The sequence below is a fragment of the Lathyrus oleraceus genome, chromosome 5, assembly GCF_024323335.1.
Source record: "Lathyrus oleraceus cultivar Zhongwan6 chromosome 5, CAAS_Psat_ZW6_1.0, whole genome shotgun sequence".
Taxonomy (NCBI): Eukaryota; Viridiplantae; Streptophyta; class Magnoliopsida; order Fabales; family Fabaceae; genus Lathyrus; species Lathyrus oleraceus.
The window spans coordinates 602288222-602304956 of NC_066583.1; positions in this window are offsets into that span (position 1 = coordinate 602288222).

A 16735-nucleotide genomic window follows, 5' to 3' on the forward strand; every position below is an offset into this window, starting at 1 on the left:
CAGAGGCTGTAACTCAGTGCAGTGGATGTTCAGATGACTTGGAGGATGGCACAGTGCATTGCATTCATACATCAGCATCATTCACATTTTGCATTTATCTGCATCTGACTCATGTTTATCCATATGCAGGGGACATTCTTGATCGAGATCCTGGTGGAGAGACTTCTTTGTTTCAGACATGAGGACCGGTTTGAAGGACGATGTTTTCTACAGTTTCTTCGACCCAGAGATGATTAAGGGGGGTTTGAAGGAGAAGGGAAAGTTGCCCGGTTTTCATCTGAGTTTCTTAGAGGCTAAAGCCAAGGAGCATGCTGTTGTGGGTAATTGGAGGACCGTTTGTGCTTTGATTGCTGTGAGTATCTGTGGAATCATCTTGTTCCCTAATCAGAAGAACTTTGTGGATATTAATGCCATCAGGTTGTTTATGCAGAGGAATCCTATTCCTACTCTGATTGGGGATGTTTATTACTCGATCCATAATCGAAACGAGAAGCGGCGTGGGGGATTGATCCGATGTTGTGCTCAGCTGTTGTACAAATGGTTCATGGGGTACTTGCCTTCCAGGGGTGCCTTTATCTTTCTTGATCCTACTGTCAAATGGTCAATCAGACTGATGGGTTTGCGAGCCAAGGACATAGCTTGGTCTCACAATAGTATGGCTGGACAAGATTTCATTTACAGTTGTGGGAGTCTTCCCAATGTACCTCTTATAGGAGTTCAAGGTTGCATTAATTACAACCCGGTGCTTCTTAGGAGACAGATGGGGTTTGCTGTGGAGGGTCCTCCTCTCGGGCGAGAGATTCAGGAGTCTTTCTACTTCCCAATTGAGGGCAATCAGACAAAGTTGAGGCAAGTGTCTGATGAGTGGCGCGACATTCAGAGAAAGGGCAAGGTTCCTTTTGGCAAGGTTAACAGCAAGTATTTTCCTCTATTTGATGATTGGCTTAGGAAGAGGATTGAGCTCACACATCTACCATTTCCTGGAGGTGATCCTTGGTGTCCATTGATTGAGGGGCCACGTTCTTCTGTCAGCATGGAAGAGTTCCTTGAGATGAAGAAAGCCAGAGATCAGTTGTAAGCTGAGAAGACTGAATTGGAGATGAGTGTTGCTAGGATTCAGATGGCTAATCAGGAGATCAAAGGGAGAATAGAAGATCAGGATAAGAGACATGCCATTGAGGTGAAGCGCTTTGAGATAGACACCGCTTATTACCGCAAGATCAGCCAAGCTTTAGAGTCATCCACGAGGGAGCACGACATCACCAAGGAGAGGTTGGCTAGAGCTTCGAAGGTCATCGAAGATGAGAAGAGGAGACAAATCCTTGTGAGGGATCAGAGAGATGCCAGAGCCGAAGTCCTTGCCACAGAATGGGAAGCTGAGAAAGCGAAGATTATTGCTGAGAGAGATCACTATCTTGCTGAGAGGGATCATTACTTCAGACAGATGAAGATTCACCAAAAGGAGATAGGGAGATTGCAGTAGGAGAACACTGAGCTTAGGTTCGCGGTGAAGTTTACTAGGATGGTTGATGACGCGGAGCCTTCTGTGGGACCTTCGTCAGTTTAGACCTTTCTCATTTGTGTGGATTACCGTCAGGCATGTTGACGGAATTCACTTGCTTGTATTTCCTTTCTGTTTCTAGAGGATTGTGTTTGATTTGCATCAGACTTGGTGTATGACTCTCGCACATATGGTGCACTTTTGATATGTAGTGGTTATTATCATTCAGTGATTGATCTTCAAGCGTTATTTGCTTTTTTGTGCACACTCACAACACACACATGGTTGGGTGATATCTTTGCTAAATCATAACTTTCTGCACTGTATGACAAAATCAATCGATGAATGTCAGAATGTTGCTGCCGAATTATTATATGTCTCGATGAAGCTAGGATCGAAAGACAGAGTGTTCCTCATATGGATAGACATTGCATTCATGCATGAATCATAATAATTTGTCTTCTATTTTGCAGGTGCAGTTCCTAACGTGCTTGATTGTTTCAGGAATCATTGCTCGTGCGCGTAGAATCATTCCCTTGCACACAACCCTGTAACACCCCAAAATTTGCCATCCTCATTCATGCATTCATTTAGCATTTCATAATGCATTTCATCATGTCAATCAGAATTAGATCCGAAAAAAAAAGAAAAAAAAAAGAAAAAAAAAGAAAAAAAAAAGAAAAAAAAAAGAAAAAAAAAGAAAATAATTTTTTACAAAAAAAATAAATAAATAAAAAAAATAATAAATAAATAAATAAAATATAATAAAAAAATTTTGGACTTGGGTCTCTCTCATTTGAGCCCACAAAACCATGAAATTCAGTCTATAAATACCAAGGCTTCACTTGAGAAAAAGGAGGAGAAGCAAAATACTCTGAGGTTTCCTTGGAACAAAACCCTGGACAAAACCTGAAGAGAAACCTGACAGAGAACTCAGAGCAACCTCCAAACCCAGAAGGGCCTCACGGGTGCAACTCAATTTCAATCAAGCTCTCCAATCAGGTTTGCCCTATTCCCATTATTTTACGCCTTCAATTTGAATGTTCTAAATGTGTGATGTATTATGAATGGGTGAAACCTATGCCTTGAATGTTTAATCACATGATTTCTGAAGTGTATGCCACAGGGTTTGAGGTTTCTGAAACCATACTGTTATTCATGAAAAAAATGCTTATGGTGTTTCACTAACCCTTTTGTTGAGTTTTTGTGAGGGCTCACATGACTTTTGCAGGGATAACTTGCGTGGTTTCCCACTTTATTTGTGGGATAACCCCTGGAGGTTCATTCCGATTACCTGTACTGACCCACTTTCTTTGATGATGTTAGCTTGGAAGGATCTCAGGGTTTCCCATTCCTCTAATTGTTGTTACTTCGGATCTTTATCCGCGTGGTACTTTTACATTTTTCCCGCATTTTACTGCTTTCCTAGCTGGAAGACCTCGATAGGAGGCAATATTTTTGTGTTTACTTTATGCAGGTTCCTTTGTCCAGGGTTAAGAGCTATGAGGTCTTATCCTCATTACCCTTTTGCATGCGCGTTCCTACAATGCAAGCAAACCCTTCATTGATTTTTCTTCTCCATAACACACGTTTACTCCTTCTACTACAGGCGAGTAAGTCTCCAAAGGTCGAACATCCGGTAGATTGCGTAGTGACGTCGTTCGTCCAAAACCCAATCCACAACCCCGTAGTTAGCCGAACTACGGCTTGCTCTGATTCTCATTCCAGATGAGATACGTAGGCATAAGACGCGATGTCTTAGCGAGCACACATCCCCCAACCCATAGGTCAGCCGAGCTACGAAGACTCTGATTCTCATATTCAGATGAGATACGTATGCAGTGGATGCGACATCCGCGCGAGTCATTTTCATTTAACCCTTTTTTTAGTAAACAACACAAGATAAACTCACACCCTTTAGACAAGAACTACACAAGTGGATCCCGTAGAGTACTACGGATGCGTAGGGGTGCTAATACCTTCCCTTAGCATAACCGACTCCCGAACCCAAGATTTGGTTGCGAGACCCCGTCTTGTCCTTTCCTTTTTCAGGTTTACTCCGACTCCCTTAGCATAACGACATGATGTTCCTTTAGAAATCGTCGACTCTGGTGACCATTTCCCGAGAACTCAGTCGAGGCCTCTCCTCCGAGACGTGATTATGTTAGCTCTGGTGGGCGCATTCTCGCTGATCAATCCGAGGACCCCGAGACTGAGAACTTGCTTTAGGATGTCCTGTTGAGGGGAGTCAGTGGAGGTCTTTTATCCCGTAATAATGCCAAACCTTCAGTGGTAAACGTATTATTCGCGACTGAAGGGCTGAAGCTGACGAACTTTTGTTCTTAGAACCTACCAGTGAGGGGTGGGCTAAATTCAGGAAACCTTAACCTCCAACCAACCCGGTTTTTTGGAGCAGAGTTTTGGTCTTGTATTATATCCCTCAGTGAATTTCTCTCCAGGAAGTGCAACCTGACAGATGTTCAAGCGGATCCATCAATTCTGATTGACATGCCTTTGCATTGCATAACATCATCTGCATATTTGCATCCAACATCTCATGCTTATTCATTTGCAGGGTATTCCCTTTCAAAACGGGGGTGCCTTAAAACTGAATAAGCAGCGCATCGCATACCATGCATACTAACCCTTGTCTGTTTTGCAGGTGTCACCGCAGTGTCTAATGTTTGTTCCATGTATCAGGCAGTTATTGGTCCCAAGCGAGTTCACAGATACCCGACAAAGGAAAACCGTACACGACTAGCGATGGACCAAGTACAGAAAGAGCTGGCTGATATGCGTGAAAGGATGGATCAGTTCATGACATTGATGACTGGTATGGCAGAAGGCCAAGCGAAGCTGAGGGAATTGGTTGAGCAACCGAGACCCGATCCGGAGGTGGAGATACCAAATGCTGAGGGAAACCCTGGTAACCCTGGGAACGCTGATAACCCTGTGAACACTGGTAACGCGGGTAACACAAATGCTGATGGAAACCCGGGTAATGTTGGCAACACAGGGAATGTTGGAAATGGTATTGGAGGAAGGTACAATGTGAATCAAGGAATTCGGATTAACGGGCACCCCGTTACTGAAGATTATCAGTATGATTAATTTTCTTTCCACGACGAGGCCCTCGAGACCACTCGCCGTATGGATGAGCTTGCTGAGAAGCTCAAATCTTTGGAGTCTCAAAATTCCTTAGGCTTTGATGTCACAAATCTTGGTCTGGTTCAGGGAGTAAGGGTTCCTCACAAGTTCAAACCCCCTACTTTTGAGAAATACAACGGGGCTTCTTGCCCACGCACTCATCTCCAATCTTATTTGGGAAGGTTGGGAGCTCACACGGAAGATGAAAAGCTGTGGATGTACTATTTTGAAGACAGTCTAACTGGAGCTTCTCGTGAATGGTATTCTCATTTGTCTCGTACTACCATTAAGAGCTGGAAAGACTTGGCAGAGGCTTTTGTCAAGCAATATCAATACAACTTGGACATGGCTCCAAATCGGACCTTGTTGCAAGGTATGTCCCAGACTGCCAAGGAGACCTTTAGAGAATATGCTCAGCGTTGGAGACAGATTGCTGCGTCCGTCCAACCCCCTATGTCTGAAAGGGAGATGGCGGACATGTTCATGAACACTCTTCAAGGCAATTATATTGAGAGATTGGCTGCTTCCCCGTCAATCAGCTTTGCAGAGATAGTAATTGCTGGAGAAAGAATCGAGAGTCTGTTGAAGATGGGCCAAATTCAAGACAATAGTGTTTCCAACCCATCAGGTCCCAAGAGACCGTTTGCTGGTAACGGTCAGCGAAGAAAAGAAGGCGAGGCAAGCGTTGTGTATGCCGGCAGAGGCAAGAGTAAAGGACGCCCTAATTATTATCTAGATCAAGTGGCCGCAGTCACTATTCCAACACCTGTTCCTCAACCGCAATATCATCCGCAACAACAACCCAGGTACAACAATCAACAACAAGGAGGTAATCCGGGTCAGCAGAGACACTATCAACAACGTCCAAGGCAGACGGACTGGGTCATCGAGCCAATCCCAATGCCTTATTCAGTATTACTTCCCAAGCTGATTGACATGAATCTGGTTACATTGAGAACTCTGGCCCCACCAATCGATCCCAATAATTTGCCTAGAGGTTATGATGTCAACGCCAGATGCGCTTTTCACTCCAACGCACCTGGCCATACTACAAATAATTGCAAGGCTCTCCAGTTAAAGGTACAAGATTTGAGAGATGCCCAGGCTATCAATTTTGCTCTGGTGCCTAATGTTATCCAGAACCCGATGCCGGCTCACGGAGGGCAGAGGATTAATGCTGTTGATAGTGGGGAAACTTTGAATTTGGTTTCTGATGTGACTAAGGTGAAGACTTCACTATCGGTGGTTAAAGACCGACTTCTGAAAGGACAGATTTTCCCGGGCTGTGGGGAAGAATGCAGAAATTGTCAAGCTGCCGAAAACGAATGTGATAGTTTGAGAAGGGGTATTCAGTAGCTGATAGATGAAGGTTGTCTTCAGTTCGATCAGGCCCGTCCGGTGAAGAATGATGTATCGACGGTGACGTTTTATTTCACTCCTGAAGAAATATATGTTCCCGAGAGACTCGCTCCGATAATAATATATTTCCCAGAAAGTACAGAACCAGCAGCGGTGAACATCGAAAGTTCAGCACCAGTCGCAATCACCATCACGGTACCAGGACCTGTTCCGTATGAGAAAGACAGTGCTATCCCGTGGCACTATGGGGCTGATATCTACTGCCAGGGGCAGAAAGTTAACGAAGAAGACATTGACATTGGTAGCTCCGCTGTAGACAATGTTGGAGGGGTTGGTGGCTTCACTCGTAGTGGACGCCTATTTGCACCATCAACATTACGCGCGAATACTGAAGCCGAGGCAGCTGCCAAGGCTAAAGGGAAACAGGTCTCCACCAAAGAGGTTACTACTGAGGAAGATCCTCCTAAGACCACATTCGAGAAGGAAGTGGATGAGTTTATGAGGATTATCAAGAAAAGTGACTACAAGGTAGTCGACCAGCTAAATCAGACACCCTCAAAGATCTCCATTCTCTCACTATTGCTGTGCTCTGAGGCGCACAGAGCAGCCTTGTTGAAAGTACTGAATATGGCCTATGTTCCACCGGAGATAACTGTTAACCAGCTGGAGTCGGTAGTTTCCAATGTAAACGCTAGCCGGGGGCTAGGTTTCACCGATAATGACCTGACACCTGAGGGCAGGAATCACAACAAAGCCTTGCATATCACAATGGAGTGCAAAGGGGTGGTGCTTTCCCATGTTTTGGTTGATACAGGCTCTTCTCTGAATGTTCTTCCAAAGAAAGCCTTAATGAAGTTGGATTACGATGGCATCATCCTGAGGCCAAGTAACTTAGTTGTGAGGGCTTTTGATGGCTCTAAGAGAGCTGTTTTTGGCGAAGTTGAGTTGCCAGTTAAGATTGGACCGCAGGTGTTCAAGAGCACCTTTTATGTGATGGATATCCAGCCTGCCTACAGCTGTCTGCTAGGTCGGCCTTGGATTCATGCTGCCGGTGCTGTTACTTCTACCCTCCACCAGAAGCTCAAATATGAACTAGAAGGTCAGATTGTCACTGTATGTGGTGAAGAGGATATTTTTGTTAGCCACCTGTCTACATTTAAGTATGTAGAGATGGATGGCGAGATGCATGAGATGCTGTGTCAGGGCTTCGAAACTACAAACATCAATGAGGTCGCGCCCAAAGCTGTCTTTTCACCTGAGTTTGAGAAGGTCGGGACTTCTATCTCTTCATACAAGCAAGCTGTCGAAGTGGTTAAAGCTGGTAATGCCCAAGGCTGGGGCAAATTTGTGGAGCCAGTCATCAAAGAATACAAGTTTGGATTGGGGTATGCTCCGGGATCTCAGAAGAATGAAACCGGTACTCTCTCCAGCGGGGGTTTGGTTTCCCCCCACATCGTCAATGTTGCAGATGAAGACAAGGCTGACAGCGACTGTGACTTAGATAGCTGGATTCGCCCGTGTGTCCCGGGAGAAAAGCTCGACAATTGGTCGTCTGAAAAAACCGTCCGGGTTACTCTGCTGAAACAGTGATTTTTATTGTTTTCCTTTATTACATGCATAATAAAGTCTTACACTTTGCCCAAGGTGTAACGACTCATTTGTAGGGCCATCCATTTAGTTACGTTTCGCAATTATTTTTATCATCAATAAAGGACGGCTTTTGCAAACAATTTTGTGTTCTCTTTCTTTCAGTTTTTTTTACTTTTTACAAAAAAAAATGGCAATGTTTCTTTTTTTCGTTTTTTCTTTCGTTCCAAAAAAAATCTCTCATTCTAAGGTAAAGCATGATCCTCCATCATGCAGAGCCGACCACTCGGATCTCACTGCTAACGACAGTGCTATGGCCAAGTATGACTTCGACAATCCTATCTATCAAGCCGAAGAAGGGGCTGAGGAAGATTGTGAATTGCCTGAAGGGTTAGCCAGATTGTTGAAACAGGAGGACCGAGCTATTACACCTTATCAGGAGGTGGTTGAGACCATCAACGTTGGTACCGAAGACGACAAGAAAGAGATCAAGATCAGGGCCAGTCTACAGGCCGAGAGGCAAGACCGTTGATCATGTACTTGACTGTGTTAGAAAGGTCAATGGGTTGTGTGCTCGGTCAGCATGACGAGTCAGGTCGAAAAGAGCATGCAATATACTACCTTAGCAAAAGTTTACCGACTGTGAACAAAGATACTCATTGCTCGAGAAAACTTGCCGCGCTTTGGCATGGGCTGCTCGCCGACTAAGACAGTATATGTTGACTCACACGACTCTATTGATATCAAAAAGGGATCCAGTCAAGTATATTTTTGAAAAGCCAGCACTTACCGGAAAGGTTACTAGGTGACAAATGATACTGACAGAGTATGACATCCAATACACTTCACAAAAAGCCATCAAGGGAAGTGTCTTGTCAGACTATCTTGCAGAGCAACCGATTGATGATTACCAACCTATGAGGTTTGACTTTCCTGATGAGGACATCATGTTTCTCAAATCGAAAGATTGAGAGGAACCACTCCCGGAGGAAGGGCCTGACCCTGAATCCAAATGGGTTATGATGTTTGATGGGGCGGTCCACGTCAATGGTCGCGGAGTTGGTATAGTGTTGATCACACCGGAAGGGGGTTCATATGCCATTTGGTGCCAGAATAACTTTTCCCTGCACCAACAATGAAGCCGAATACGAAGCTTGTATCCTAAGACTTGAGGAAGCCGTCAATATACAGATTAAAACCCTGGATGTATACGGGGATTCAGCTTTGGTTATCAATCAAACCAACGGGAAATGGTGCTATGCTGGAACTACGTACCCAGAATTGACGTATCTCGGTCAGAGACGAATGAAGAAAGCATTTGGTCAGAAAGTGCGCCCTCGGGGGTATCAAGTCGGTGAATTGGTACTCAAAATATTTCTTCCTCCCAACACAGATCACAGGGGCAAATGGACACCGAACTATGAGGGTCCGTACGTGGTTAAAAGGATTTTCTATGGCGGAGTTTTGATGCTAACAACCATGGATGGCGAAGGATTCCCGTCCCCTATTAACTCAGACGCAGTTAAAAAAAAATACTTCGCATAAAATAGACCCGCTGGACGATAAAAAGAATAGTCCGGGCAAAAAAAGGGCATCCCGACGAACCAAAGAAAAAAAAGAGAAAAGGTTCGGACAAAAGTTAGGGATAAAGAATGAAAAGAATATGTACACCCGGTGAGTCGAAAACCCGAAAGGGCGGCTCAGGCAAAAAAGGGTATCCCGGTGGATTGAAAACTCGAAAAGGGGGCGATCCAGGCAAAAGTTAGGGAATAAGCGAATGACTGTGATCTGAGTTCATCAGTGTTATATCACCGTTTCATTCAATCCGACAATCTTCGAAGGTTAAAGATCGACTAATCATCCACTTCAGAAAGCAAGATGAGCAGAGCGTCTTGAGGACATACGAGTCATAGCAGAGTCGAAACTCAGTGGGACCTCGTATCCCCGTTGTCATTAGGATAGTTCTCTTTTTATAGCAATCACCTCTTTTCAGGGATCAGCTTCCTGATACCCTCGCCTATTCCTGGCACAAATTTTCTCCCCATTAAGAGTCGAATAATTCAGTTAAAGAGCCTCTTTATTTTTCATTTATCAGTTTGTTTGCAAAAATGTCCGAATTTTTGATAAAACATATTGCATATGAACATAATGGTGGCTTTTGCAGATGATTTGCACAGGAAAACATTTAAAATTGCTTTGAATGTGCTTAATCCCGAACGGTGAATTCAAACCGAGTAATTCCCCTGAGGCATACGTGTATTTTTGGTTGCAGGTCACAGAACCGGATGCTAAGTCATGAATCCTCATCCCCAAGCGGTTGACAAAGTCTCTCCTCAGCAGAGCATGTTCCCCAACAGAGTTGACAGTATCCAGACTGTCTATCCCCAGTAGAGTTGACAGTATCCAAACTATATATCCCCAGTGGAGTTGACAGTGTCAGACTGTATCTTCCTAGCAACAGCGGAGTGGTTGCATAACCAACAGATGAGAGGGTGGCGTTCCCAGTGTTCATCTCATTCCCCAGCAGATTATTTTTAACAGATTTGTTAATCCCCAGCTTGAGGGCGATTAGCAAGTTCATATCCCCAGCAAAGGTCGTTTCCTACGACATTTACCCAGGAAGTGTTTTCCCCACAGACTCTCCTCACAGAGCCTCACCGAACAAAGTTTCCATAGTTGATACTCCCCCCGCAAGGTCAACTTTTCAAGCAGCCAATTTATTTTTGGTGGCTCATTGGTCCCGGCAGATGGATCATTCCCCACAGAGCATTCAAGGATTGATACAGCGATCTGTTCCCTACCGGAGTTTGCTTCCCCAAGCAGATTTCTTTTTACACCATGCATAACATTTGCATTTGCATGCATATCATATCAAGCATACACATAAGCTGATAAACAGGTTCTTCCAAGCAGACTGAAGAATTACTTTACAACCAAGGTCATGAGATCCAGCCAGAGGATCAAGCGTGAGTGATCCAGCCTGAGGGTCATTTCGAAGATTCAGCCTGAGAATCGTTTTCCAGTGATCCAGCCCGAGGGTCATTTTGAAGATTCAGCCTGAGAATCGTGTTCCAGTGATCCGGCCTGAGGGTCATTTCAAAGATTCAGCCTGAGAATCGTGTTCCAGTGATCCAGCCTGAGGGTCCATTTCGAAGATTCAGCCTGAGAATCGTGTTCCAGTGATCCGGCCTGAGGTTCATTTCAAAGATTCAGCCTGAGAATCGTGTTCCAGTGATCCAGCCTGAGGGTCATTTCGAAGATTCCCCAGTGAAGTCGCCTACAAGCTTTATTTCCCCAGCAAGTCTAATTGAGGAGTCGTTACAACATGTTCTAGCCCGAAGAATATGTACGAAGCCCAAAAGTGGAATATGCTCGAAGCTGCATATCTAATATGAAGGTTGGGTGTAGATTTCAAAAGAGGGTCAACCAGTGCATGCCTCAGATGCGGGATCCTAATGATGGGAATTTATCATCAAAACAATCCAGATCTAGCCAGAAGATCGAAATAGATTCAGCCAGAGAATCGAAACGGAGGAGATCTAGCCAGAAGATCGAAGAAGATCTAGCCAGAAGATCAAAATTGTATCCAGCCCGAGGATCAAAATTAATATCCAACCAGAGGACTAAATTGAGAATAGATTCAGCCAGAGAATCGAAACAATTCAGATCTAGCCAGAAGATCGAGGTAGATTCAGCCAGAGAATCAAAGGAAATAGATTCAGCCAGAGAATCGAAACGATTCAGATCTAGCCAGAAGATCGAAGTAGATTCCGCCAGAGAATCAAAGGAAATAGATTCAGCCAGAGAATCGAAACGAAGGAGATCTAGCTAGAAGATCGAAGAAGATCTAGCCAGAAGATCAAAATCGTATCCAGCCCGAGGATCAAAATTAATATCCAGCCAGAGGATCGAAACTCCAGATTAAGCCAGAGGATCGGAAGAAAAATAAATAGCACGGTGTATTTCCGCGTTTTTGTGGTGTTCTCGGAGCGCAAATTTTCGGTCTGTCTTTGGTATTCAATCACAGCTCACCCCGTTTGTCTGATAAGCTGTTCGCTTTCATCCTACTCGGTTTAGTTGATGATTGAATACGGGCAGCTGTAACACCCCAAAATTTGCCCTCCTCATTCATGCATTCATTTAGCATTTCATATTGCATTTCATCATGTCAATCAGAATTAGATCCGAAAAAAAAAATATTTTTTTACAAAATAAATAAATAAATAAAAATAATAATAAAAAAATAAATAAAATATAATAAAATTTTTTGGACTTGGGTCTCTCTCATTTGAGCCCACAAAACCATGAAATTCAGTCTATAAATACCAAGGCTTCACTTGAGAAAAAGGAGGAGAAGCAAAATACTCTGAGGTTTCCTTGGAACAAAACCCTAGACAAAACCTGAAGAGAAACCTGACAGAGAACTCAGAGCAACCTCCAAACCCAGAAGGGCCTCACGGGTGCAACTCAATTTCAATCAAGCTCTCCAATCAGGTTTGCCCTATTCCCATTATTTTACGCCTTCAATTTGAATGTTCTAAATGTGTGATGTATTATGAATGGGTGAAACCTATGCCTTGAATGTTTAATCACATGATTTCTGAAGTGTATGCCACAGGGTTTGAGGTTTCTGAAACCATACTGTTATCCATGAAAAAAATGCTTATGGTGTTTCACTAACCCTTTTGTTGAGTTTTTGTGAGGGCTCACATGACTTTTGCAGGGATAACTTGCGTGGTTTCCCACTTTATTTGTGGGATAACCCCTGGAGGTTCATTCCGATTACCTGTACTGACCCACTTTCTTTGATGATGTTAGCTTGGAAGGATCTCAGGGTTTCCCATTCCTCTAATTGTTGTTACTTCGGATCTTTATCCGCGTGGTACTTTTACATTTTTCCCGCATTTTACTGCTTTCCTAGCTGGAAGACCTCGATAGGAGGCAATATTTTTGTGTTTACTTTATGCAGGTACCTTTGTCCAGGGTTAAGAGCTATGAGGTCTTATCCTCATTACCCTTTTGCATGCACGTTCCTACAATGCAAGCAAACCCTTCATTGATTTTTCTTCTCCATAACACACGTTTACTCCTTCTACTACAGGCGAGTAAGTCTCCAAAGGTCGAGCATCCGGTAGATTGCGTAGTGACGTCGTTCGTCCAAAACCCAATCCACAACCCCGTAGTTAGCCGAACTACAGCTTGCTCTGATTCTCATTCCAGATGAGATACGTAGGCATAAGACGCGATGTCTTAGCGAGCAGACATCCCCCAACCCATAGGTCATCCGAGCTACGAAGAATCTGATTCTCATATTCAGATGAGATACGTATGCAGTGGATGCAACATCCGCGCGAGTCATTTTCATTTAACCCTTTTTTTAGTAAACAACATAAGATAAACTCACACCCTTTAGACAAGAACTACACAAGTGGATCCCGTAGAGTACTACGGATGCGTAGGGGTGCTAATACCTTCCCTTAGCATAACCGACTCCCGAACCCAAGATTTGGTTGCGAGACCCCGTCTTGTCCTTTCCTTTTTCAGGTTTACTTCGAGCGTTTTCTTTCCCTCCTTTGGGATGAATAACGCACGGTGGCGACTCTTCTGTCATTTTCTTTCGCCGGTTGTTTTTTCGCGCACTGTATTTTTCAGGTTGCGACAAACCCGTCTACACAGATACTTTACCAGATGCAACACACCTAGGTTGATGGATCTACCCAACACAGATTTTCTCGAGCTGAAGGAGAAAATGAATGAACTGATCAATGTCATGCAAGGGTTTGCCGTGGGGCAAAAAGCACTTGCTGATAAATTGGAGAAGCTCGAGCGGGCTTCAGCTGCTAATAGTGGTGTCAATTTAGAGGGGGTCTCCAACCACGGTCTTGGTGGTTCTAGGGATGGAGGAGATCTCGGAAAGAGGACAACTGTTGGTGTAGTGACTAATAATGCTAGTGGTTTTGGTGTTGCCACAGGCGGTGGACCGGGTCCGATGGGCAACAATTTGAAGGATAGCCTGTTTCCTCCTTTCTTCGGGGCAGAGGAGGATAGAGAGGAAGATCAGTTCTCCGTGCTTAATGAACAGTTTGGGCAGTACGGTGTCCAACCACCAAACAAAGAGATTCAGGTGCTGGCAGAGAAAATCAGGGCTCTTGAAAGTCATGCTACTCCGGGGGTTGTTAACATGTCGAATATGGGGCTTGTTGAGGGAATTGTGATTCCACAAAAGTTTAAGGCGCCCGCGTTTGACAAGTATAATGGGAGTTCTTGCCCGGAAACTCATCTCCAGGCTTTTGTCCGTAAGATTTCTGCTTATACAATGGACCAGAAGCTGTGGATGTACTTCTTCCAGGACAGTCTGTCTGGGGGGTCTTTGGAGTGGTACACCAAATTGAAATCTTCGGATATCAAAAGCTGGCAAGATCTTGGAGATGCATTCTTTAAACAATACCAATTTAATGCTGATATGGCTCCTAGCCGTACCCAATTGCAGGGTATGTCTCAGAAGCCTAACGAGGGGTTTAAAGAATATGCACAAAGGTGGAGGGAGCTGGCTGCCCGAGTCCAACCTCCGTTGGTAGACCGAGAAATGTCATATCTGTTTATGGGTACCCTGCAGGGGACATTTGTAGAAAGAATGGTGGGATGCCCGGTTACCAACTTTGCTGATATAGTGGTGGCTGGGGAAAGAATTGAGAGTTGGTTAAAGATGGGGAAGATCCAGGGTAGTGCTTCGTCGTCTGGATCGAAGAATCCCTTTGGTAATGGTCAGAGGAAGAAGTAGGGTGACACCAGCGCTGTGTATGCTCAGAGGGGGCAGAGCAGGGATCGTTACTACCAGCACACTGCTGCGGTAACTATTCCTGCTGACTATCAACCTGCACAACAACAACAAACACAACAACAACGACAGCCGTTTCAACAGAGACCGCAGAGGGCTGGGTATCAGGTAAGAGGGCGAATGAATGATCGTCAATTTGATAGACCACCTGTGACCTATTCTTTCTTGTTGAAAAAATTGAAGGACTTGGGGTTGGTTCAGCTGAGAACGTTGGCTCCGTTGAGACCTGACCAGAGGCCGGCCAGTTTCGATGAGAACGCCAAGTGAGAATTCCACTCAGGTGCCCCTGGACACAATGTAGAAAATTGTAAAGCTTTTAAGCATGTGGTCCAGGACTTGGTGGATTCTAAAGCTATCAACTTTGCACCATCTCCAAATGTTAACGCTAATCCCATGCCGGCGCATGGTCAAATGGGGGTGAATGCAATTTCTCAGGATGAGGGCCGAATCTGGGTGACGGATGTGAGCCAGTTGAAGACTCCTTTGGCTGAGGTCAAGAGACAATTGTTGAAGAATGGGGTCTTCCCGGGCTGTGATGACTGTTGTGCTGCGTGCACTGTTGTTCCTGATGGGTGTGTATTGTTGAGGGAGGTTGTCCAGAGACTGATGGATGAGGGAAGCCTCCAATTTGAGAAGGTTGATTTGGTGAAGGAAGATGTCTCCACCATAACCATCTATTTCGATCCGGTCGATTTGTCAACGCTGGCAGATGCGGCTCCAGTTACTATCACGGTACCTGGGCCAATTCCTTATGACAAAGATGACGCCGTGCCGTGACATTATGGTGGAGACGTATATTGTAATGGGGAGAAGTTGGAGGATCAGGCTGCAAGTGAAACCACCGTTTCAAAGGTGGATAATGCCGGACCCAGTGGTTTCACTCGCAGTGGAAGGTTGTTTGCACCTAATGCTTTGAGAAGTGAGGAAGGAGAAAAAGAAAAGAAAGATAAGGCCGAGGCTTTAGCCAGGGCGAGAGGGAATCAGGTGGTAAATGAGGGTACTCCTGTGGTGACACCGGTGCCTGGTGGGTCGGAGAAAGAACTTGATGATGAAGCTGAAGAATTTCTGAGAATCATCAAGAAGTCAGAGTACAAGCTTGTTGACCATCTGCAGCAAACGCCATCTAAGATCTCAATTCTGTCATTATTGCTGAGCTCCGAGGGGCATAGAGAGGCTTTGCTGAAAATCCTAAAGAGAGCCTATGTTCCTCAGGAGATAACAATCAATCAGTTGGAGACGGTGGTGTCAAATGTCAATGTCAGCCATGGGCTGGGTTTCACTGATATGGACCTAACTGTAGATGGGCGGAATCACAATCGGGCTTTACACATTGCTATGGAGTGTAAAGGAGCCGTGCTTTCGCACGTGTTGGTTGATACCGGCTCCTATTTAAATGTGTTGCCAAAGAAAGCCCTGGAAAAGCTGGACTGTGAAGGGTTAATCTTGACGCCCACTGACCTGATAGTGAGAGCTTTTGACGGTTCGAAGCGGGCTGTGTTTGGGGAAGTGGAGCTCCCGGTAAAGATTGGGCCCGAGGTGTTCAAGTCGGTATTTTATGTCATGGATATTCAACCGGCATACAGTTGCCTGTTGGGTCGCCCATGGATCCATGCTGCTGGGGCAGTGACTTCGACTTTACACCAAAAATTGAAGTATATCTGGGACGGGCAGGTCGTCACAGTCTGTGGAGAAGAAGACATCTTCGTCAGCCACCTATCATCATTCAAATATGTGGAAATGGACGGTGAAATTGTTGAGACACCGAGTCAAGCATTCGAAACCGTCAAGGTGGAGAATGCTCTTTTTGCCAAAGAAGAGGAGAAGCCGTCCATTTCTTCGTACAAGCAGGCTGCTGAGGTGGTGAAGAGTGGAGAAGCTCCCGGTTGGGGGAAGATGATGGACGTCACCGCCAAGAAAGACCGATTTGGAGTAGGTTATCAGCCGGGCCGAGGCTCGTATGGACAGGGCAGAGGGCGTCGTCCGTCATTCATGTTCACCAGTGCTGGAATGCTGGATCCAGATCACATCTATATGGTGAGTGAAGAAGTTGACAGTGATTGCGAGATAGATCAATGGATAAAGCCGTGCGTACCAGGAATGGAAGTCCAGAACTGGAAGGCTGAAAAGATCATCACTGTCACTCTACTTGAAGAGTAATATTTTCTGTTTTCAATTTTATTTGCATGGAAGCCATACGTTTTGCCCGAAACGTAATGGTTCATTGTAAGGGTCACCTCATGTTTCATTTTGCAATACTTGCATCATTAATAAATGGATGTTTTTCAATTAAAAGTGGTGTTCCC